The sequence below is a fragment of the Psammomys obesus genome, unplaced genomic scaffold, assembly GCF_907164565.1.
Source record: "Psammomys obesus unplaced genomic scaffold, mPsaObe1.curated_primary_1811, whole genome shotgun sequence".
In the NCBI taxonomy this organism is placed as follows: Eukaryota; Metazoa; Chordata; class Mammalia; order Rodentia; family Muridae; genus Psammomys; species Psammomys obesus.
In genome coordinates, this window is record NW_026596073.1 from 20252329 (window position 1) to 20276003 (window position 23675).

At 35.9% G+C, this 23675-nt stretch overlaps 1 protein-coding gene across 3 annotated transcripts in view; it reads right to left on the reverse strand.

The window, feature by feature from the left end:
* Nlgn1 (neuroligin 1) overlaps positions 1 to 23675 on the reverse strand; it is a 997420-nt gene that overhangs the window by 571706 nt on the left and 402039 nt on the right. The gene's annotated exons all lie outside the window — the stretch shown is intronic.

Consider the following 23675-nt stretch of genomic DNA (forward strand, 5'->3'; position numbering starts at 1 on the left):
GACTGGTATAGCTGGGTCTTGGGATAGCACTATTCCCAATTTTCTGAGAAAGCACCAAATTGATTTCCAAAGTGGTTGTACAAGTTTACATTCCCACCAGCAATGGGAGAGGGTTCCTCTTTCTCCACACCCTTGACAGCATTTGCTATCACTTGAATTTTTGATCTTAGCCATTCTAAAAGGTATAAGATGCAATTTCATAATTGTTTTGATATGCATTTCTCTGATGACTAAGGATATTGAGCATTTAAGTGTTTTTTCTGCCATTCAATATCCCTCAGCTGAGAATGTTTAGTTCTGGGGAAAGCACTTTTAAAAGTTGAGGTCTAGGGGAGGGGTATAGGGAGAGAAGTGGGAGAGAGGGGCATTGGGAAGAGATGAGGGAGGGAGCTACAGCCGGAATACAAAATGAATAAATTGTAATAAATAATTAATCAATAAAAACACACACTTTCCTGGAGGTTTTTATTAGCTAAAGGAGTTCTCTGGTAGAATTTTTGGGGTTACTCATTTATATTATCATATAATTTGCAAGTAGTAATACTTTGAATTATTTTTTTCCAGTTTTTTTCCGCTTGATCTCCATTAGTTGTCTTATTGCTCTAGCTAGGACATAAAGCACTATGTTGAAGAGCTAGGGAGACAGTATGCAGCCGTGCGTTGTTCCTGATTTCAGGGGAATTGACTTAAGTTTCTCTCCATTGAGTTTGATGTTGGCTATAGGCTCGCTGTATATCGCCTTTACTTTGTTTAGGTAAGTGCCTTGTATCCTCGATCTCTCCAAAACTTTAAACATGTGTGGATGTTGGATTTTGTCAAATGCTTTTTCAACATCTTAGGAACTTATCATGTGTTTTTTTTTCTTTTCTTTTTTTTAAATATTAGTTATAGTTTATTAACTTTGTATCACAGCTGTATCCCCCTTCCTCATTCCCTCCCACCCTCATCTCCTCCCTGCCCATTTCCAAGTCCACTGATAGGGGAGGACCTCCTACTCTTTCATCTGTCCCTGGTTTATCAGGTATTTTCAGGACTGGCTGCAAAGTCCTCCTCTATGGCCTAGCAAGGCTGCTCCTCTTTCCGGCAGGGGAGGGGGATGTCAAAGAGCCAGCCATTGAGTTCATGTCAGAAATAGTCCCTGTTCCCCTTATTAGAGTTCCCACTTGGATACTGATCTACCATGGGCTACATCGGAGCAGAGGTTCTAGGTTATATCCATGGATGGCCGTTGGTTGGAGAAACAGTCTCAGAAAAGACCTCTGTGCCCAGATATATTTGGTCCTTGTGGAGCTCCTATCCTCTCCAGGTCATATTACCTCCCTCTTCTTTCATATGATTCCCTGCACTCTGCCAAAAGTTTGGTTATGAGTCTCAGCATCTGCTTTGATACACTGCTAGGTAAAGTCTTTCAGAGGTCCTCTGTGGTAGACTCCTGTCCTGTTACTTGTTTTCTCCTACTTCCAATGTCCATCCCATTTGTCTTTCTAAGTGAGAATTGATCATCTTACCCGGGTCATCCTTCTTGTTTATCTTCTTTATACATTTCAGTATGTTTTTTTTTTCTTCTTTTAGTTTGTTTATATGGTGGGTTACATTGATGGAATTCAATATATTGAACCACCCCTGCATGACTGGGATAAAGCCTACTTGGCCCTGGTGGATGATATCTTTGATGTGTTCTTGGATTCGGTTTGTAAGGATTTTATTGAGTATTTTTGTGTCAATATTCATAAGTGAGATTGCTTTGAAGGTTTTGTTGTTGTTGTTGTTTCTTTCTTTGTTGGGTCTTTGTGTGGTTTAGGTATCAAGGCATCATAGAATGAGGTTGGTAATTTTCCTTCTATTTCTATTTTTGTGGAATAGTTTAAACAGTATTGCTACTAGCTCTTCTTTGAAGATCTGGTTGAATTCTACCCTGCAAACATCTGGCCCTGGGCTTCTTTTGTATGGGAGACTTTTGTTGACAACTTCTATTTCCTTAGGAGATATAGGATTATTTAATTTATTTGCCTGGTCTTGATTCAGCTTTGATAAATGGAATCTATCAAGAAAATTGTCCATTTTATTTGGATTTTGTTGCATATAGGCTTTTGAAGTAGGACCTAATGATTCTTTGGATTGCCTCCCTCTGCTACAAACATGGCACATTGTATACAGCTGATGTGTTCTTTTTGTGTCTAATCTCTGCCATTCTAGAAAATAGCTTCATTTTCAATGATTTGGAATACAAAATAATGAGTCACTCCAGTGGGTACTGAGCTGTGTTCTCATATAAGCAAATTAGTACCCAGCCCCCTCTTTTTTTTTTTAATACAATAACTGCATATATCAAGTACTGTTTGTCATTTCATGCTAATTCCAGGATTTAAAGTCATCACACACTGGTTTAGATGCCAAGTATAAAAAGAAGAAACACTGTATCAAAGAGGACCTGACTGAGTTAGCACTCAAAATTTCTTAGTGGATGACACAAAGCCCCTGAAAATTAAGCAGTCTTTCTTCTTATTCTACCTGGAGGCAATGGCAGAATTTCCATACAGATTGTTACAGGCCCAGAGTTAGAACTCCATGATGTTAGGTAGCCCTAGGGAGACCTGTTAATACTCTTTCTTAGTAACGTTCATATACTGAACTGTGTGATTCTATCACATTTATCAATAAGCATCTTAGTTCCCATGTGTATCATGGGTGTTATAACATTGTGCGAAAATGTGCATGTCAAAAGCAACCACTAGGGATGACATTCTAATAAATTACCTTTTCTTTGTTTGGCTAAAAAAAAATAAAATGCTGCATCTTAACCATCATCAGCATGACTTTAGGTTTCTTAAATTACATAAAACTGATAAAATCTCCACAACTGGGGCCCCAGAACATGCATAGTCATGACAAGACTCTTTAGTATATGCATTAGTATGCAACCTAATAAATTTTCCAAATTGGCTATGGTATTGTGGATATTATAAAAGTTATGTTAGATATATTTTTTCATTCAAGAATTAAACAATGAAACTAAAATACTGTCTATACAGACATATGAAACTGTAATTCAGGATAGGAGAGTATTATTTCAAAAATAAAAACCAAAATATTAGGACACTACAGCAGAAGAGTTTGGGTTTCCAGCCAGTAAGAGGTTTTTACATGAATGAAAAAAAAAATTAAAGCCATGGGCATAGAAGACCACATGGCTCCGTAGTTAATGGTAATATATTATGGAATGTGATGGATCACCAAAGAGGTATGCTAATTCATTGTGAAGGACAGTTTAATTTAGTAAATGAATGTTATAGCTGACTATGCAGACAAAGAAAATACATGGTATTCTGTCTCACCCAATTTCAATTGATTAAAGATATCATTATAAGACAATAAAACTTTAAAAGACAATTTAGAGAATATATATGACATAGATTATGAAAACGTGTCATGAATTTTGGAATCTATGAAAAAATTTACTATGTAAACATTTAAAGTGTATAGATATATAACATGTATTAAAATGTCAATAAATAAATAATGACATAGGTAACATGTATGTAATATACTAAAATGAAGTCTAATACCAAAATAGAAAATAAGGGCCAAAGGGTAAGAATAGACAGTTGGTAGTGCAGGTCAAACAGCAATAGGTACATTGACGTATGATGAAAGTCACAGGAGAGAAGAAGACGAAGTTAAAATAATAATGAGATAAAACCTCCTGGAAAATAGTTAAGAACATGTGATATATACCATTGAGCTTTGTACCAGGAATATCACAGATACACTATACTTACGGCCAACTTATATAGAAAAGCACATATTTCTCAAAAAGGGTTCGCTTGAAAGCCTGCAAGTTATCCAAACTAGAAAATGTCAATTCATTTTAAAAGGAGTTAAATCTCTATCAGGTGACGTGAAAATTTTTCTGAAATTAGGGGATTAGCAGAGGCATATTGCATTGATGTATAGATGAGCGATTCCTTTGTGTATATGTGTAATTGAGGATAGAGCCCCTTAACTCAGGCACATTCAGTCAAACATGTACCACTGATTCATATGATATCTTAGCTTTAAAAAAAAACCAAAAAAAAAAAAAAAAAAAAAAAACAACTCAGACTTCTGAGAGTGTATAAGAAAGATTACATGAACTTAACAGGAAGAAAAAAAATCGTGTTAGAAGATGCTATTCTGGGTGTATATGCAAACAAAGATAATAATAAATGTAAAAAAGTTTTTAAAGTGTGGGAGTTGAACATTATGTAAAGACCTGGATGCAAAACTGAGAATTCTTCCATAAATGCAGTGAAGCAAAGAGGCAACCCCACAGCATAGGGCTCCTGGAATGAGACCCACAGAAATTAAATATAGCTCTATCAAACGTCACCTACGCCTTCCCTTCACACACTCAATGCTGCTGCCAGTTCAGTAGCCAGGGAAACCCGAAGGCTTCTGTTAGGAAACCCAAGGCCTTGTGTTAGAACACTTGCATTCTTCACTAATTTTGTTGGAATCAATCGGATATTTAATATAAATTTGAAATGCTCTTAATGAATCACTACAAATGTAAACAGCGGGTATTTTTTGAATATATTGCCGTTTTTGTTGTCTTGTTTTTGTTTTGGCTAAATATAGGGTATTTTATAGAAGGTAGAGAGTCGGAGGGATATCCCTCATTTTTCTCCTCTATCCTATGAAGTACTGTGGGTGATACAGTCACAAGAAAGCTATAGGAAATAAAAAGGCTTCAGTAGTAATGTTTTAAATAAAATAACCATTTTGTTGACATAAAAATTTTTGGAATAATGCTATTCATTTTCAAAAGAGATTTGACTAGAAATCTTAAAACTAAAGGGGTTTGTGAATACACTTGTAGTCTGTTAGGATACTTGTGGATAAATAACAGACTCTAAGGCTTAAAAATGATACAGTTATGTCTCAAAGTTCTAGAAGACAGAGAATAGACATCAGGAAGCATTCTGGCTTCATGTGATGGACTTCACTTCTTTACTTGAAGAAAGAAATGATCTTAGAGGTCCCCATTTTACCTTTGGTAATTGCATGGGCATAGAGAGATAAAAGGAAATTTTGATATACTCATTTTCATCTCATTCTTATACAGTGACCGAAAGAAGCAGACTATAATTGCATGCTATACTCTCATAAAGCCTAGAAACACAATGTCTCAAAGTTGTCACCATGGAGGTTAGTAATTCTACATAGAAATCTGGTTTTGATATGTCCTTTAATTTGGTTTCATAGTCTTTTATTGAGAAATTATATTTATATATACATATATAAATTATATATACATACATATATATTATAGGTGTATATATATTCATAAAATTGTCTTTTTTGTTTTGGTCATCAGTTCTTTGGTTTTGGTATCAGGGCAATACTGGCTTTGTAAAGGAAACATGGAAATGATTCCTACATTTTGTATTTTGGTGAATAATTTGAGAAGTACTGGTGTTAGTTCTTACTTCAGATCAGGTAGTACTTTAACTCATGTGGCTGGGTGTTGTGAGTCTATTTAAATTATTTCAGCTTGATTTAACTTTGTTAGGATACATATACACATATATACACAGGAATACACATATGTGTATATATGCACATTTATTTTAGATCTTCCATTTTTATGAATAATAGAGATTTTAAAGTATGTCTGAAGTTTCACTGAATTTACTGTCTATAATGTCTCATTTTTCATCTCTAATTTTATTAATTTGATTTGTCTCACTTTTTGATTAGTTTGGTTAAATTATATATCTTTTTAATTATTTTCAAAATATAGACTTTTTGTTTCACTGACTTTTAAAATATTGTATCTTCCACTCCTATTTTATTATTTCAGCCCTTTTAAAACATTTTTGAGATAAGGTCTCTGTATTATTTTTTTAACTTTTTTTTATTTTTTATTAATTACACTTTATTCATTTTGTATCCCCCCATAAGCCCCTCCCTCCTCCCCTCCGGATCTCACCCTCCCTCCCGTTTCTGAATGCATGCCCCTCCCCAAGTCCACTGATAGGGGAGGTTCTCCTCTCCTTTCTGATCCTAGTCTATCAGTTCTCCGCAAAAGTGGCTGCATTGTCCTCTGATTGGCCTGCTCTTTGATCACCTCCCCCTGAGAGGGGAGCAGCCCTACCAGGCCACAGAAGAGGACAATGCAGTTCTCTCTATTCTTTAGCTCTGGCTTTTCTGGAACTTGTTACATAGACTATACTGGTCTTGAACTCACAGAAATACACCTTTCTCTGCCTTCCAAGTGCTAGGATTAAAGGCATGAGCCACCATGCCTGGCTGCCTCTAATTTTGTTTATCTTTTCATATCTACTATTTAGGCATGCTGATTTTTCTTGTTCTTCTGAGGCCTTCAGGTTCATGGTTCTTTCAAGTCCTCTGATTAAGGCACACAGTGCTGTAAAATTCCTCATAAGACTGATTTCACTGTGTCTAATAGATTTTGGTTTTGATCAAACTGGATAGCCACATTTTAGAAAAATTAAATTCAAGCCTCCTGTCTCATGTTTTATAAAACTAATGTCTGAATGTATCAACAACCTCAACATAGAACTCTAGCAGAGAAGAGAGTAAGGATTATGCTTAAACTTGCGGGCACAGGAAATGACTTTCTAAAAAGGACCCTATAGTGAAGACCTTAGAAGTAATAACTGACAAATGAAACCTCATGGAACCAAAAGTCCCTGCCTGTAAAGCATAGACGCCATTTCTTGAGTAAAGTAGCAGTTTACACAATAGAGAAAAATTATCAGCTATTTATTTGATAGATGATTAGTATCTAGAAAAAGGTAAAAAACAGTATGATTAAATTATGGAGGATAGAGCAAAGCAGAAGCTCACAAAGGTGAAATAAAAAAGGTCAAGAAATACAAGTGGCCAAGAAACACATTAAAAATTTGAAAATGCTTTGACATTAGGAAAATGCAATTAAATTTTATTTGAGACTTAATCTCATCCCAAATAGAATGTCTAAGGTAAGAAAGATAGAGACCTGATAGGCTAGGGTCAAATACAAGGGGAAGAGAACCTCCTTTAACAGTACTATGGGAGAGACATACGGGGAGAGGAGTGAGGGAAGGTAGGATGAGGAGGAGATGAGGGAGGGGGCCACAGTCTGGATATAAATTGAATAAATTGTAATAAATGATAATAATAAAAGAAAAAAAATAATTTATGGTCATTTGCTAATAAACATGTTAGACCTAAAAAATAAAAATTAAAAAATAAATAAATAAATAAAAGGTTGGCAAGTGCTGCTGTGGATATAAGGGAAGGCGAGAAACACTTATTCATGTAGGGTGGGAAATCAAACTTGTGCAGCCATTAGAGAAATCAGTGTAAAATTTCCCCTAAAGGTGGAAATAGATCTGTCGGTACATCCAGTTGTACCACTCTTGAGTATATGCCTAAAGGACTTCATATCCTAATAAAGGGACACCTGCTCAGTCACATTCTTTGCTGCTTTATTCACAATAGCCAGAAAATGGAAAAGTATAGTCAACTTATGTATGAATACTGAAAATGTGGTATACATACACATTTAATTCAGCTATTAAATGAGAATTTTAAATTCATGGATAAACTGAATGGAACTGGAAAGTCATCCCAAAACATAAACCTCACAAATTTTCTTTCATTTTTTGATGTTAGCTTTGAAACTTCAAACAGGAGCGTTCTACACGGTATACTCATACTTAGTAAAGAAAATACTAAGCAGACATGGGGGGAGGTTTTATGGAAGAGTGTTGGAACACAGTAATATAATGTGTTGAAAGGGAATAGAGAAACATGAAGTATTGAATTGGGGTAGAAAAGTGAAGGTAGAGCAGGGAATAGATTATGTCACTGGATAAGAATTCTAAGGATATCCCAAAAGAGCTACATGGAAACCTTCTTTCACCACTACTAATACTACTACTAGAGAGAGACAGAGACAGAGAGAGAGACAGACAGACAGACAGAGAGTAGGGAGAAAGAGAGAGGGAGAGGGAGAGGATGGCTCTTTCTACTGTACCTGATAATTCTGATGGATATCTTTAAAAATGATCCTTAAACACCATCTAAAATGGAGAATTTCTTGGAACTGAGCTTCTTGCATTTATGTGAAGACAATAAATAGTGTTGTCTTAGGAATGGGCCTACCAAGGTGCTCATGGTTTAAATTTTTCATCTCTCTCTAAATTATTTGAGAAGAAAGATCATATGAAAGATCTACCATGAAGATGCCAGTTACTTGTTTTTCTAGCCTTTAACTTGTCATTAAATGATTTACATACAGTATTACATTGATATGACACACATTTGGATAAATATACAGATAATTTGACTGTGCTCTAATTTTTTATTAAAGGGAATAAATACACTTATAGACATCAACAAATCAGATCATAATACACTACAAATACTGTTGTTTTGCTGATTTTTAAACTTTTTTTCTAAAGCAAACACCTTCAGGGAGCTTTTCCAGAGCTGATCTCTCTCCTATTCTTCCCTTCTAACAGACCTTGAACACAGAAGTGCATTTGAGGACTTTCACATTTGTGAAGAAGATTCCAAAGCCTCCTGCTTATATGGGATGTCAGAAAGCAGTGGCAGTGGTTAGAGATGACAGACACCAAAATTCATGTGTAAGCTTAGTGAAATGAATATGAAGTGTTGAGCATTGTCATAAAATTGTTAATAGAAACATCTAGCTTCCTATAAATGGCTATCAATGTGTGATAAAAAAAAAAAAAGCAAAGAGTGAGGAGAAAAGAAAATATCAGCACAGGACATGGAGTTTGAACAAAGGTTAATATAATCTTTTCTTTATCATGAGCAACATTCTTCAATACTTGTTTATTTGCATTCATTGAATTTGTGACAGAAATGTTACTAATTTCCTTTAAATAGATCCATTTGTTTACAAAAATATCTATTGAATGTTTATAAGGGTTAAGTACTATTCGAATCCCAACATAAAACTATAGGTGAATAACCCCAATATATAATACTAACGGAATAATCATTGAAAAATCAACTAAGTAATTGTATTGTTATAATCCCTCATGTAGACCAGCAACAGAGGAAGGAATTAAGGAGCAGTGGAGACTTGTGCAGTGTTTTCATATGGCAGAACTAGAAAGGTTTGAGTAAGATGTTTCAGGAAAAGCTTGAGGAAATCAAGAGACTAAATCCCATAATTACTGAGCAAAAATGTTTTGAGAAAGAATAAAAACATGAGTATGGCTGCAGCATCATGAAAAAAGGTGACTCAGAGGAAGGTGACTCAGGAGTGACAGGCTACACCAAATCTAGGAAGGATATATTAACAAGAGCTTTGGTTTCGGATACACTGCCTTAAAATCTTATTTGTTTATTTGAATTTTCTGTGTATATGTGAGTTCATGCATATCTATAAGCTCACCATGTGCATGAAGCTTACTGCAGAGGCCAGAGGAAGGCATTTTATACCCTGGAACTGGAAATAAAGTTAGTTGTTAATAGTCATGGGAGTACAGAAAATAGAAACCAGGTCTTCTGTAAGAACAGAAAATTGCTTAATTGCTGAGCCATTTCTATAGCTCTGGGTTTCTACATCAAAAATTTTGAACTGTTTTACATATATAGGTCTTTTTCCTGAGCATATGACTCTGCATAACATATGCCTGGCACCAACAGGGATGAGAAATGGACATATTGCCTTAAACTGGCGTTATAGACTGTTTAAAGCCACCCTGCTGAGGCTGGGACTGAAACCTAGGTCTTCTAAAAGGCAGCAGCAGTGCCCTTAATAGCTGAGCCATCTCTGTAGCTATAAAATTTTGTTTTAATTAATTAAATTTAACCATGTATAATATATATTTATATATTATATCAGTTGGTAACTATACATTTCAGACATGTATATATTAATATTTTAACCAGCTTAAATGTGCTTTTCTTTTCTAATGGTGCTTTTTCTTTATTGTAAGACCTCTCCACTCTTTATTTGAAGCTAGCTAGCATCTGCATAATTTTCTGAGAGTGAGTTTGGGGTTACTTTTAATCAAGAAACAGAAGACCAAGAGGGGGGAACAGTTTGAGCATGCTAACTTTAAAATGACTACTCAATATCCGATAGATTTGCAGAATATATACAGAACAAGTAGGGAAATATTCAAATATGAAAAGAGGCAAGAAATTTAAACTTAGCTATTACATGGACATGGTGCATCCATAAGCCTAGGTGGTTAGGTGAAATAAACGAAGAAGTAAATAACACTTTAACATGATAAATTTAAAGCTTGAGCTTTGTAGTGTGCATGTGTGAAGTTTAGGTACTTTTCTCATTGTGGTAACCAAATGCCTGCCAAGAAGTCATTTAGGGAAGAAAAGTGTCTTCTGACTTAGAGTTCAAGGAGATCTTCCCATCAGAGTAGGAATTCATGTTGCATATGGGGAGGCATGGCAGCAGCAGCAGGAAGCTGCCTAAAATTATGGCAATATGTACATGGTAACAATACAGAAAACAGGATATATGTAGGTGAAATTGAATGTTGAGGGAATAGGTGAGATTTAATTTTTCTGAAAAATATCCAGTTGTCAACTCGACATGAAGATAAGGGAACCCGATCAGAATCACTGGCGAGTTGAGATACCCCCTTGAAAATTGTTCGTATTTACACTGGAAGTAGCAACTCAGTGTGATTTGCTTTGGCTACTATGTTTAGTAGAACAAGAAGTAAAGTAGACATCTAAAAGATGTGATGAGAGAGAGAGAGAGAGAGAGAGAGAAATGAATTTAAGTATACATATAGTTAAAAGTTAGCAAAGATGAATTTAAATTGTCTAAACCAAAGAAAGAAAAATTAATAGCAAGTGATACACCACAATATTAATTGGAGAAGAACTGCATTGCTGGGTAGGATTGAAGAAATTTAAAAATCAAAACTAGGGACTGGAAAGATAGCTCAGCTTAATTGGTAGATTGCTTACTTAAAATGCATGAGTCCTTGGATTCAATAGCTAGAAGTCCACAAACTTCATGTAGTAGCACACATATGTAATTCTAGAACAGTGAGTACAGAAAGACAAGGAGTCCAAGGTCATCCTTGGATACATAGCAACTTTGAGCGTGGTTTCCATAAAACTATATACATGATACATATAGCTATTATTAACCTGAGAAGACTGCAATACTGTGTCTTTCCACTGTGTTGTATCACTCATGATAAGATAGCATTTTAGTAACATTGGTCTTCAAGTCATAAGAAAGTTTAGGGCATAGATTCATGAGTGTATATCTGTGTAAGCTTTTTATGTATTTGAGAGACAGTTCGTAACATAAGCAAAGTTCTCAGCACATTGCCTACAACTGTACTCAGTAACTGTTATTTCAGTTCAATATCAATGCCTTAAACTGTAACATTCCATGACATGTGTTGTCTCATCTATCTTATGATATGGGAGTCGTTTCTTATATATGAAAAGAAAGTTGATATATAGTCTTGGCTGGAGATATCCATTCCCTTGGACTTCCTGATCTTGGCTCATCACAGCCTCACATGTTCAAGTGGAATGTGTATCTGGATGCAGCAAACACACTTTTAAGGAGATACAACATATCATATTATTATTATCTTAATTATCATATATTATTATCTTTACAGAAAAATACCTTAAACATGCATATGTGTGTGTTTTGAGCTATCAGCAACATAAGATCCTTATCTCTTTACACAAATTGGAAAATAAATAAAGATATCATTTGTTTTTATCATCCTTGGTACAATGACAAGTGCAAATTAGCAGGTCATTTAAAAGTGAATCATTGTACTACTGAGTTTTTAAAAAGCAAACTGCTCAGACACAAATATTATTTTAACTGTTTTTATTCATTCCCCCTATTGCAGGGATCTTATTGTCATGACTTGAAAATTGAAGCAGTATTACTGTAGCTTGTGTCTAGAATTTGGTGTTTCAAGAAGTGTATTGACACAAGACTGAACATCTGCTCTTCCAATTTCCTCTCCAGTGACCTCTAGAACAATTAGACTTAATGTAATTTTTGCTACAACTGCCATAGCTAGCTCTTTTAAAGCATTTTACTTTCTATAGACATTTGAGGTCAGGTGAAATATCTCATGGACCCCAAGGTTAAGATCATTTCAATGGACTTCGTGGCTTTGAATTTTTTCCACATACCAAAAATCCTTTGGAGGTTAAGCTTCAACACTAACTGCAGAAAGAAAGACATGTGCATGAAAGGATTATTCACCACCCAAAGAATTTAATACAGGAAGTTGATTTATCTGTGCTTCTATAGCAGTGAACCTCTTTTAACCAAAATTTCTGCAAAGTATGACAATAATTAGAGTGTATAATGACTCACTTGAAACACAAAGTACAATCCAAGTTGTCAATAGATTAAAATCTGTTTTACTATGTGTACACTATTTGCATCTTACTGTGTGGCACTACTTAGAAAAAAGAGTAAAGCCTATTAGTCCTTAAATTAATGTTCTATTAAGCTTTATTAGGTACAGAATTTAATATGTGAACTCTATTATAAAATGGGGCTTCTGTCTTAGTTTAGTAATCTCCAGAATGCATAAGTAATGTAAGCTGGCAACACGGTCTTACCAAAGACTTCAACAAATAGTAAAAACAACAGGGTATGGTCCTTAGGAAAATGGTAGCTTTCCTAATAAATTATGATTACAAATTGAGTAAAATAAAGTCACATTGTCTTAAAAGAACCAAGTATACTTAAAAAAAAGTCCAAAGTAAAGAACTAGAAAGAATCTAGGAAAAGAATAAGTCTGTCAATTAGAAGAAAGCTAAGTGCAAATAAAGACTGTGTTGGTATGGAGCAAATTAGACAAGGGAAAGTTACATGTTCTTAAAAACACTTCCATAAATAAATGGCAAAGACAATTCAATTTAGGTAATTATATTATAATACGTTTTGTATTATATTTTCATCTGGACACTGCAGTGGAAATAAACTATGTCCTAGTTTGATTTAGGTGGGGAGCTGCTTCTCTTAATCTAAAGAAGAATAAATAAAGAGGGATAAAAACTTGGCAGAAAATTCCACACACACACACACTCATCAGAAAACTTCATTCTGGTCGGAAGGTTTTGTTCTTATCGAGCAACTCCATTAAAAAGAGAAAATGAACAAAAACACAGAGGCCCTCATGGTAACTGGGGTAGAACAATTAAAAAAAAAAACAAAACAAAACAGAAAACACAGAGTCGGAGAATTTAGCGAAGTGATCAGGAACCAGAAAGATAAACATCATCAAGACAAGAGAATACAAAAGATGGAGGAGAGAATTTCAGGCACTGAAAATACAATTGCATAAATTGATATGTCTCTCAAAAAAATAAAAAACTGGAAAAATTCTGGACGAAAACATCCAAGAATTCAAGGACACCATGAAAAGATGAAACCTAAAAATAATAAGAATAGACAAAAAAGAAGACTCCAGGATCCACAGGCCAGATAACATTGTCAAGAAAATCATAGAAGAAAACTTCCACAACCTTAAGAGAAGCCCTTAAACATACAAGAAACTAACAGAACACCAACTGGACTAGACCAGAAAAGAAACTCCTCCTGCCACATAATAATCAAAACACTAAATATACAGAACAAAGAAAAAAAATCTTAAATGCGGTAAGAGAAAAAAGCTAAGTAACATAAAAAGTTAGACCAATCAGAATCATAACAGACTTCACAGCAGAGAGTATGAAAACCAGAAAGACCTGGGCAGATATCACACAGACACTAAGAGACCACAGATGCCAACCCAAACTACTATACCAAGTAAAAATTATATCCCATGACATAACTAAATTTAAACAATATATACACAGCAACACAGCCATACAGAACATACTAGAAAGTAAACTCCGACCCAACAAGATCAACTACAACCAAGAAAACACAGGATAAAGATGCTTTCATAACAAAAAAGCAAAAGAAAGCCAGCACAAAAACACACAATCGCCACCAACTCCACAATAAAAGGAACTAACAATCATTGGCCATAATATCTATCAACATTAATGGACTCAACTCTCCAATAAAAAGACAGAGATTAACAGACTGGTTGTGGAAACAGGATCCAATATTCTGCTGCATTCAAGAAACACATCTCTGCAACAAAGATAGACACTACCTAGAGGAAAGGGCTTGAAAAAGGTTTTCCAAACAAATGGACGTGAAAAGCAAGCTGGAGTAGCCATCCTAATATCTAATAAAATAGACTTTCAACAAAAATTAATCAAAAGAGGTAGGAGGGACCCTTCTCTATCAAAGGAAAAATCAAGAAATTACAATCCTGAATTATGCACCAAACCCAAGGGCTCCTGCATTTGTCAAAGCTTAAGTCACACATCAAACACAACACCTTAATAGAGGGAGACTTCAACATCCCACTCTCATGAAGATCATTAAGACAAAAGACAAATAGAGAAATAATGAAACTTACAGAGATCTTACATTAAATGGACCTAATAGATATCTAAAGAACTTTTCACCCAAACACAAAAAAATATACTTCCTTCTCAACACCTCATGTAATCTCAGAATTGATCATATGGTCGGGTACAAAGCAATCCTCAACAAATACAAGAAGATTGAAATAATCCCTTGCAACATATCAGAAGACCATGGTCTAAAACTAGACCTCAACAATAAGAGAAATAGCAAAAAGCCTACACACCCATGGAAACTGATCAACTCTCTACTCAATAACATCTGGGTCAGGGGAAGAAATTAATAAAGAAGTTAAAGACTTCCTATACTTCAATGAAAATGAAGGTACAACTTATGCAAACTTATGGAACACAATGAAAGTAGTGCTAAGAGGAATTTTTTATAGCACTAAGAGCCCTCATAAAGCAATTTGAGACATCTGATACAAGCAACTTAACAGCACACCTGAAAGCACTAGAATAAAAAATGAAGCAGACACACCCAAAAGGAGTAGAAATAATCAAACTTAGGGCTGAAATCAATAAATTAGAAACAAATAAAATGATTCAAAGAATCAATGAAACCAAGAGCTGGTTCTTTGAGAAAATCAACTAGATAGACAAACTTTAGCCAAAGTAACTAAAAGGCAGAGGGACATTATCTAAATCAACACAATCAGAAATGAAAAGGGGACATTCAAACAGACACTGAGGATATCCAAAGAATCATTAGATCCTACTTCAAAAGTCTATTATATGCAACAAAATTTGAAGATTTAACTGAAATGGACAATTTTCTTGATAGAGTTCATTTATCAAACCTGAATCAAGATCAAGTAAATAAATTAAATAGTCCTATATCTCTAAGGAAATAGAAGCAGTCTTCAAAAGTCCCCCATCAAAAAAATAATCCACATGGTCAGACAGTTTCAGTGCAAAATTATACCAGACCCTCAAAGAAACACTAACAACAATAGTGTTCAAACTATTCCACAAAGTAGATAGAAGGAACATTACCAATCTCATTCTATGAGACCACAGTCATGTTGACAACTAAACCGCACAAAGACCAAACAAAGAAAGAGAACTTCAGACACAATGTATGAACATGGACACAAAAAAACATGCAATAAAATACATGCAACCCGAATCTAAGAACACATTAAAGATATCATCACCACGACCAAATAGGCTTCATCCCAGGCATGCAGGGGTAGTTCAGTGTATGAAAATCCATCAATGTAATCCACCATATAAACAAACTGAAAGAAAAAAAAAACACCTGATAATCTCCTTAGATATAAAACAAAACAAAACAAACAAACAAACAACAACAACAACAACAAAAAACAGTTGACAATACCCATTCATGTTTAAAGTTTGGATCAGAGATTGCCTCTATCATGAACTAAGTTGACTGCTCTCTGATCACTTGCCCCTCATGATGCAGTCTTGCCAGGCCATGAAGGAAGAGGATCAAATCAGTCCTGATGGGATTTTACAAGCTTTTTGTAGATGGCAATAGTGGAGAACTCCCCCTTTTAGTAGACTAGGAGAAGGGGATGAGGAAAAGAGGGAGGAAGGGTAGGACTGGGCGAGTTGAGGGAGGGGATTTCAATTGGGATATATAATGAATAAATTGTAAAGAAAAAAAATTTTAAAGGAAAAAAAAAGTTTTGGAGAAATCTGCGATACAAGGCACATACCTAAACAAAGTAAAGGCAATATCCAGCAAGCGTATAGTCAACATCAAAGCAAATGGAAAGAAACTTAAAATTCTCTCCGTATTTCTTCAACATAGTACTTGAAGTCCTAGCTTGAGCAATAAGACAACAAAAGGAGATCAAGGGGATGCAAATCAGAAAGGAAGTAGTCAAATTATCACTATTTGCAGATGATATGCTAGTATAAATGAGTGACCCTAAAAATTCTACCAAAAAACTCCTTTAGCTGCTCAACACCTTCAGCAAAGTGGCTGAATACAAAATTAACTCAAAGAAAAACAAAACAAAACCCCTTCTGTATACTAAAGACAATGGGCTGAGAAGGCAATTAGGGAAACAACACACTTTACAATAGGCACAAATACCATAAAGTGCCTTGCTGTGACTCCACCCAAGCAAGTAAAAGAAGTGTATGAAATAAAATTCATGTCTCTGAAGAAAGACAGTAAGGAAGAAATCAGAAGATGGAAAGATCTCCCATGCTCATGGATTAGTAGAATTAACATAGTGCTAATGAACATACTGCCAAAAGCAATCTACTGATTCAATGCAATTCACATCAAAATACCAACACAGTTCTTTAAGACCTTGAAAGAACAATTCTGAACTTCATAAGAAATAACAATAAAACGAATCCAGAATAGTTAAACAATCATCTAAAATGAAAGATCTTCTGGAGGAGATATCTCCATCCCTGATCTCAAGCTGTAACATAGAGCAATAATAATAAAAATGGCATGAAACTGGCATAGAAACAGACATTTGGATCAATGGAATTGAATCAAAAAACCTAGAAATAAACCCACACATATATGTATACTTGAACTTTGACAAAGAAGCCAAAACCATACAATGGAAAATGGTATCATCAACAGACGGTGCTGTCTAACAGATGGCTACATGTAGAAAAATGAAAAGGTGTATTTATTACCCCATACACAACTAAAGTACAAGTGGATCAAAGGTGTCAACATTAAGCCAGGCACACTAAATCTTTTAGAAGAAAAATTGGGGAAAATTCTTGAACTCCTTGGCACAAGAGACAACTTTGTGAACAGAACATCAACAGCACAGGCTCTAAGATCAACAACCAATAAATGAAACTGAAAAGCTTCTGTAAAGCAAAGGACACTGTCCACAGAATATAACAACAGCCTATAGACTGGGAAAAGATCTTCACTAACTGAACATCTGACAGAAGGTTAATATCAAGAATATGTAAAGAACTCATGAAGTTAAACACCAACAAACAAAGTAATCCAATTAAAAAACAGGGTTTAACAATGGAATACTACTCAGCAAGTAAAAAGGAAATCATGACATTTGCAGGCAAATGGTGGGAAATAGAAAAGATTATTCTAAGTGAGGTATCCCAGAAGCAGAAAGACACACATGGTATATACTCAGTAATAAATGGATATTAGACATATAATATAGGATAAATATCCTAAAATCTGTAAACCTAAAGAAGCTAAGCAAGAAGGAAGAGGCTGTGTAAGATGATCAATCCTCATTCAAAAAGGCAAACGAGATGGACATTTAAAAAAAGGAGAAAACAGGGAATAGGAGAGGAGCCTACCACAGAGGGTCTCTGAAAGACTCTACACAGCCGAATATAAAAACAGATGCTGAGACTCATAGCCTAACCTTTGGCAGAGTGCAGAGGTCTTGGAAAAGAAGGAGGACATAGTAAGACCTGAAAGGGACAGGAGCTCCACCAGAAGAACAATAGAACCCAAAATCTGGCCCCAGGGGACTTTTCTGAGCCTGGTACTCCAACCAAGGACCATTCAAGGATACACATGGTGATAACCTAGAACCCCTGCACAGATGTAGCCCATGGCCGCTCAGTCTCCAAGTGGGTACCCTCATAAGGGGAACAGGGGCTATCTCTGACATGAACTCAGTGGCTGGCTCTTTGATTACCTCCTCCTGATGGGGGAGCAACCTTACCAGGGCACAGAGGAAAACCATGCTGATGAGACTTGATAGACTAGGGGAATATCTCCCCTATCAGTGGACAGAGTGAGGGACATGAGAGGAGAAGAGGGAGGGAGGGCAGGATTGGGACATGATGAGGGAGAGGGATACAGCTGGGATACAAAGTGAATAAATTGTAATTAATAAATATAAATTAATAATTGTCCTCTACTGTGGCCTGATAAGGCTGCTCCCCCCTCAGGGGGAAGTGATCAACGAGCAGGCCAATCAGATTATGTCAGAGGCAGTCCCTCTTCCCATTACTATATAACCCACTTGGACACTGAACTGCCATGGGCTACACCTGTGCAGGGGTTCCCGGTCATCTCCATGAATAGTCCTTGGTTGGAGTATGAGTCTCTGGGAAGTTCCCTGTGTTCAAATTATCTTGTTCGGTTGCTCTCCTTGTGGAGTTCCCGTCCCCTCCAGCTCTTACTATTTCCCACTTCTTACATAAAATTCCATTCACTCTGCCCATCAGTTCGCCATCAGGCTCAGCATCTGCTTTGACAGTCTATACTGCAGAAGCTTTCAGAGGCCCTCTGTGGTAGGTTTCAAGGCTGTTTCCTGTTTTCTTCTGGTTTTCAGAGGCCCTCTGTAGCAGGTTCCGAGGTTGTTTCCTATTTTCTTTTTCTTCTGATGTCCATCCTCTTTGCCTTTCAGGATGGGGATTGAACATTTTAGTTAGGGTCCTCTCTTTTGCTTTGTTTAGATGTACAGATTTTAGTGGGTTTATTCTATGTTGTATGTTTATATGAGTGAGTATATACCATGTGTGTCTTTTTGCTTCTGGGACAACTCACTCAGGATGATCCTTTCCAGGTCCCACCATTTACCTGCAAATTTCATGATTTCCTTATTTTTCATTGCTGAATAATACTCCATTGTTCTTAGAAATATGTAAAAAATGTGGAATAGAACTAAATAAAAAATTCTCAATAGAGGAATGTTGACTGGCAGAGAAACACTTAAAAAAATGATCAGTGTCCTTATTGCAAATCAAAAAGGCCCTAAGATTACACCTTACACTCATCAAAATGGCTAAGAACAAAAACTCAAGGGACCACATGCTGTAGAGGATGTGAAGAAAGTGGAACCCTCCTTCATTGCTGGTGGAAATGTAAACTTGTACAACCACTCTGGAAATCAATCTGGATGGAGTTAGAAAACATCATCCTGAGTGAATTAACCCAGAGGCAGAAAGACACACATAGAATTTTCTCACTTAAGGTGGATATTAGCCATATGATTGAGGACAAACATACTAAGATCAATAGTTGTAGAAAAACTAAACAACAGGGAGGATCTTAGGGCAAGATGCTTAATCCTCATTCAGAGGGGCAAATGGGAGTGGGAGTAGAGAGGGAACAGGATAGGAAACTTCCACAGAGGGCCTCTGAAAGACTGTACCCAGCGTCCTATAGAAGCAAATGCTGAGACTCATAGCCAGAATTTGGGCAGAGTCCTGGGAATATTATGGAAGGTTGGAGAAATAGAAAGACCTGGAGGGGACAGGAGCTCCACAAGGTGACCAAAGGAGCCAAAAAATCTGGGTCAAGTAGGGTCTGCAGAGAACCCCTGCTGAGATGTAGCCCATTGGCAGCCTAGTCTCTATAAGGATTCCCTAGTAATGGGAGCAGGGACAGTCACAGGCATGAACTTGGTTGCTTTTTGCTCTTCAATCAACTCCCCTTGGTGATGTGGCCTTACTAGGCCCCAAAGGAAGAGGATGCAGCCAATTCTAATGAGACCTGATTTGCTGGGGTCAGAGAGTAGGGGAGGAGGACCTCCCCTATCAGTGGACTGTGGAAGGGACATGAGGAAGGAAAAGAGAGGAAGGGTGGGTAGAACCAATAGGAGATGAGGGAAGGAGCTACAGCTAGGATACAAAGTGAATAAATTATAATAAATAATAATAAAACTCAAATACAAAAAAAGAGAGAGTTATTACTGGGGAAATTAGTAAAGGGAACATAATTTATTCCATGTTTGGCTATTATACAACAGCCATTACACAAGAGTGGCCATAATGATTAGGAGTAATATTTTTTTAGAAATAAGATTATCTTCAACCTTCCTGTAAATATCATTTAATTTGGGGAGTGGCTAAAATAGCAACCTTATCTATAGCATTATTTTTTAAATTTGGAATAACTATTTATAAGATTGACTCAAATTGAAAACCTGAAATCTGTTTAGAATGTCTTTTCAATTAGTTATTGCAATAGCTGTATTTTGATTGACAATCAAATTTGTTACCTATGTTACTTAAAAACTGGAGCAACGTGTCAAATTCTAAAGTTATGTAATTGCATATAAAGTAGAAAATATTCCAAACATAAAACAAACACATAATTCAGGTAAAACAATTTTACCTAAAGGGTAACGAAGGCCCACTAATGGAGACTGACCAACCCAACGTCAAAAACATCTGTTCAAGTGACCATTGATTAAGCTATTTGATCATAAAGAAAAGTGACTTTGTAAGTCTAGAAGGCTGTATACATCACTTTGCCATTTCATACTGTGACTTATGTCAGGTTTTTAAATTATAGCAAAATGGCACATAGGTTAAGAAAAAAAAAAGTGGCAGTAAAAGAAATTTTTCAAAAACTAGGTTATATTTTTATTCAATTATAGGATTCTGTCACTTACATTTTAACCTTCATTTTTTAGTCTTGGAATAACTGGAACAAGTTAGATGTATAATAAAATACAGTCCAGTTAAGCACTTACAACATTTTTGGTTTACATGAGAAAGACAATCAACAGAAGACTGCAGACAAGGAAAGACATAAGTAAAGCATGTACAGGATCATGACCAGGAAGATGTCACCCCAGTCTCAGTGAGGAATCAGACCAAGGAGTATAGTCAAGAGCATTTGATTAAAAAACCAGAACCTTAGAGCATGTATGAGGATGCATAGATATTTTTATACTACCTGTATATGGTAGTATCAATCATGTAGATGATTACTATATAAACAACTAGGCACAAACATGCAATATTTGAACATACTTGCTTTTATTATATGTATGAACTCACTCATGGTGTAAACATTTCATTAATTCTCAAGTATTACAGTATTACACTCATAGGTCCCATAGTGATATGAGTTCTCTAAAGAGGGATCACAAAGTAGCATTCTTATTAGCCTGATCAGTATTCCTTTGCTGCAACCAATACTCTTAAAGGATAAACAACCATACTCCACGCATGGTTTGATCTATACATGTAGCTTTCAGTTGAGTTACTTGGAAGCATATTTTCTACATTTCTTGACAATTAGTTGTCTCCAAATTTTTTTCTAAGTGGAAAAAAATTAAAAACCCCTGTTTAAGCAATGTTCCCTTGAGAATAACATTATTATTTTCCTTATATTATATCAAGATGTTGCTTTAATATATAGAGCCAGGAGTAAAAAAAATACTACATTCATCATTTTTCTGTTTCTCTATCTATGGAAAGGCAAACAACTCTGGCCAGACTGAGATGGAAAAGCCAACCAGTTTTTTTTTTTTTTTCTGTCACACAGAAGTGGTCAACTCACAGGCAAATCCATCCACTTCTTTCAGCACCTTTTTCCCAGAAGCTGCAATGGCGACTTATACCTTACTCTGCAAAGTATTTTTTTCTTTGTAACTTTATCTGCCTTGTGCAACCAAACAGAATCAAATCCACTAGGAGAAATCAAAAGTGGGCAGATAGAGTACATCCTGGGGTTAAACTTTGTCCTCTTCCTTGCCCTTGAAATTACCTACTAATTCTACCCTGTGGATAAACTGTTTCTTGTTTTTAACAACAAAAATAAAACAATGAAGCTTTATTCACATTTTAACTGTATCAAAAAGTAATATGCATTTAGGCTCTTAAATGTATGTTTTCAAGAAAAAGATGATTTTGCTTCATAGTCTTCCTAAAGATCAGCCTTGATCTTTCTACCTATCCCAAGAATAGTCTCAAAATGAATAAGAGTTAAGATTTCTTTGGAATAAAGAGTATAGTATTTAGTTTTGGATATTTAGTTTTAGTGAGCAGGTAACAAAAACTGTATGTCATTGAGTGGATGAGTAAGTAAAAAAGATGCTTTCTAAAAGATTTAAAAGAGATGTTGAAAAAAAATGTCCTTGGGTTTGGAACAGAACTGCTTGCCAATGCATACTGCAAGGACAAGCTATTCTCACAGAGACTCATTCATTTTTCCAGACCAAATAATTGCTATGTCCACCAGGCTTAAATGTGTTCTTGGCTCTATGTTTTAGAGATAATCTATTGAACAGTGACAACAATACAAAAACATGGTTTCTATTTCATGGGTGGTAATTCAATACCTTCTGGTGTTAAAGAATGAAAATACGTAAATAATTATATGAGTAAGCATTCTGATTCAACTCTGACTATGACGACTAAAACAGGACATATGAAAGACTCTAACTAGCAGTGTTTTCAAAGCAGATACAAAGACTCATGACCAAACCTTTGGCAGAGTACAGGGAATCATATGAAAGAAGGGGAGTTAGTATGATGGGGAAAGGATAGAAGCTCCACAAGGACCAAATATATCTGGGCACAGGGTCTTTTCTGAGACTGACATTCAACCAAGGACCATGTATGGATATTACCTAGAACCTCTGCTCAGATGTAGCCTGTGGTAGCTCAGCAACCAATTGGCTTCCCATAGTGAGGGGAACAAGGACTATTTCTAACAGGAACTCAATGGCTGGCTCTTTGACCTCCCCACCCCCCAAGGGAGGAGCAGTCCTGTTAGGCCACAGAGGAGGGCTTTGCAGCCAGTCCTGAAGATATCTGATAAAACAGGATCAGATGAATGGGGAGGAGGTCCCCCCCATCAGTGGACTTGGAAAGGGGCACAGTGGAGATGAGGGAGGGAGGATGGGATTGGGAGGGAATGAGGGAGTGGGATACAGCTGGGATACAGAGTTAATAAAATGTAACTGATAAGAAAAAAATAAAATTAAGAAAAAAAATTTAAAAAAAAGAGTTACATAGAAAAAAAAGAGCCTAGGATAAATTAGCTATTTCAGACTGGAAAGTCATAAGAAATGTTTTGGGAAGTATACAATTCTGTCCTGAGGTATGAGGCAGAATTAGAAGAGTGAGGAACCAGCCCTTGGAAGTTCTGGATACCAGACAGAGATGAGCAAGGATTTCAATCCTGAACCCAGTAGGTGGAGGAGAGTGGATTAGGGGTTGAGTCACAGATGCGAGGAGGGAAATAGCCAACTCTACATGGTTTTGCAAATACTATTTGGAGATTAAACTTATGTGAAGACTAGTAGGAAAAAAGAGTTTTGATGTGGGTTCCCATAGTCCAAGTTCAATTTTTAATAGATAAAGATAAAGTTTCTATTGGTTAAAACTTATAAAAATAACCTATCAAATTTAAGAGAGAAAGGCTTTGTAATTGTCTCCATACTCTATGGTATCATACATAGCCAACCTTGCACAGAACATTCCTGAACATGGAGCTAGTTCTGAGTAAACCCAGT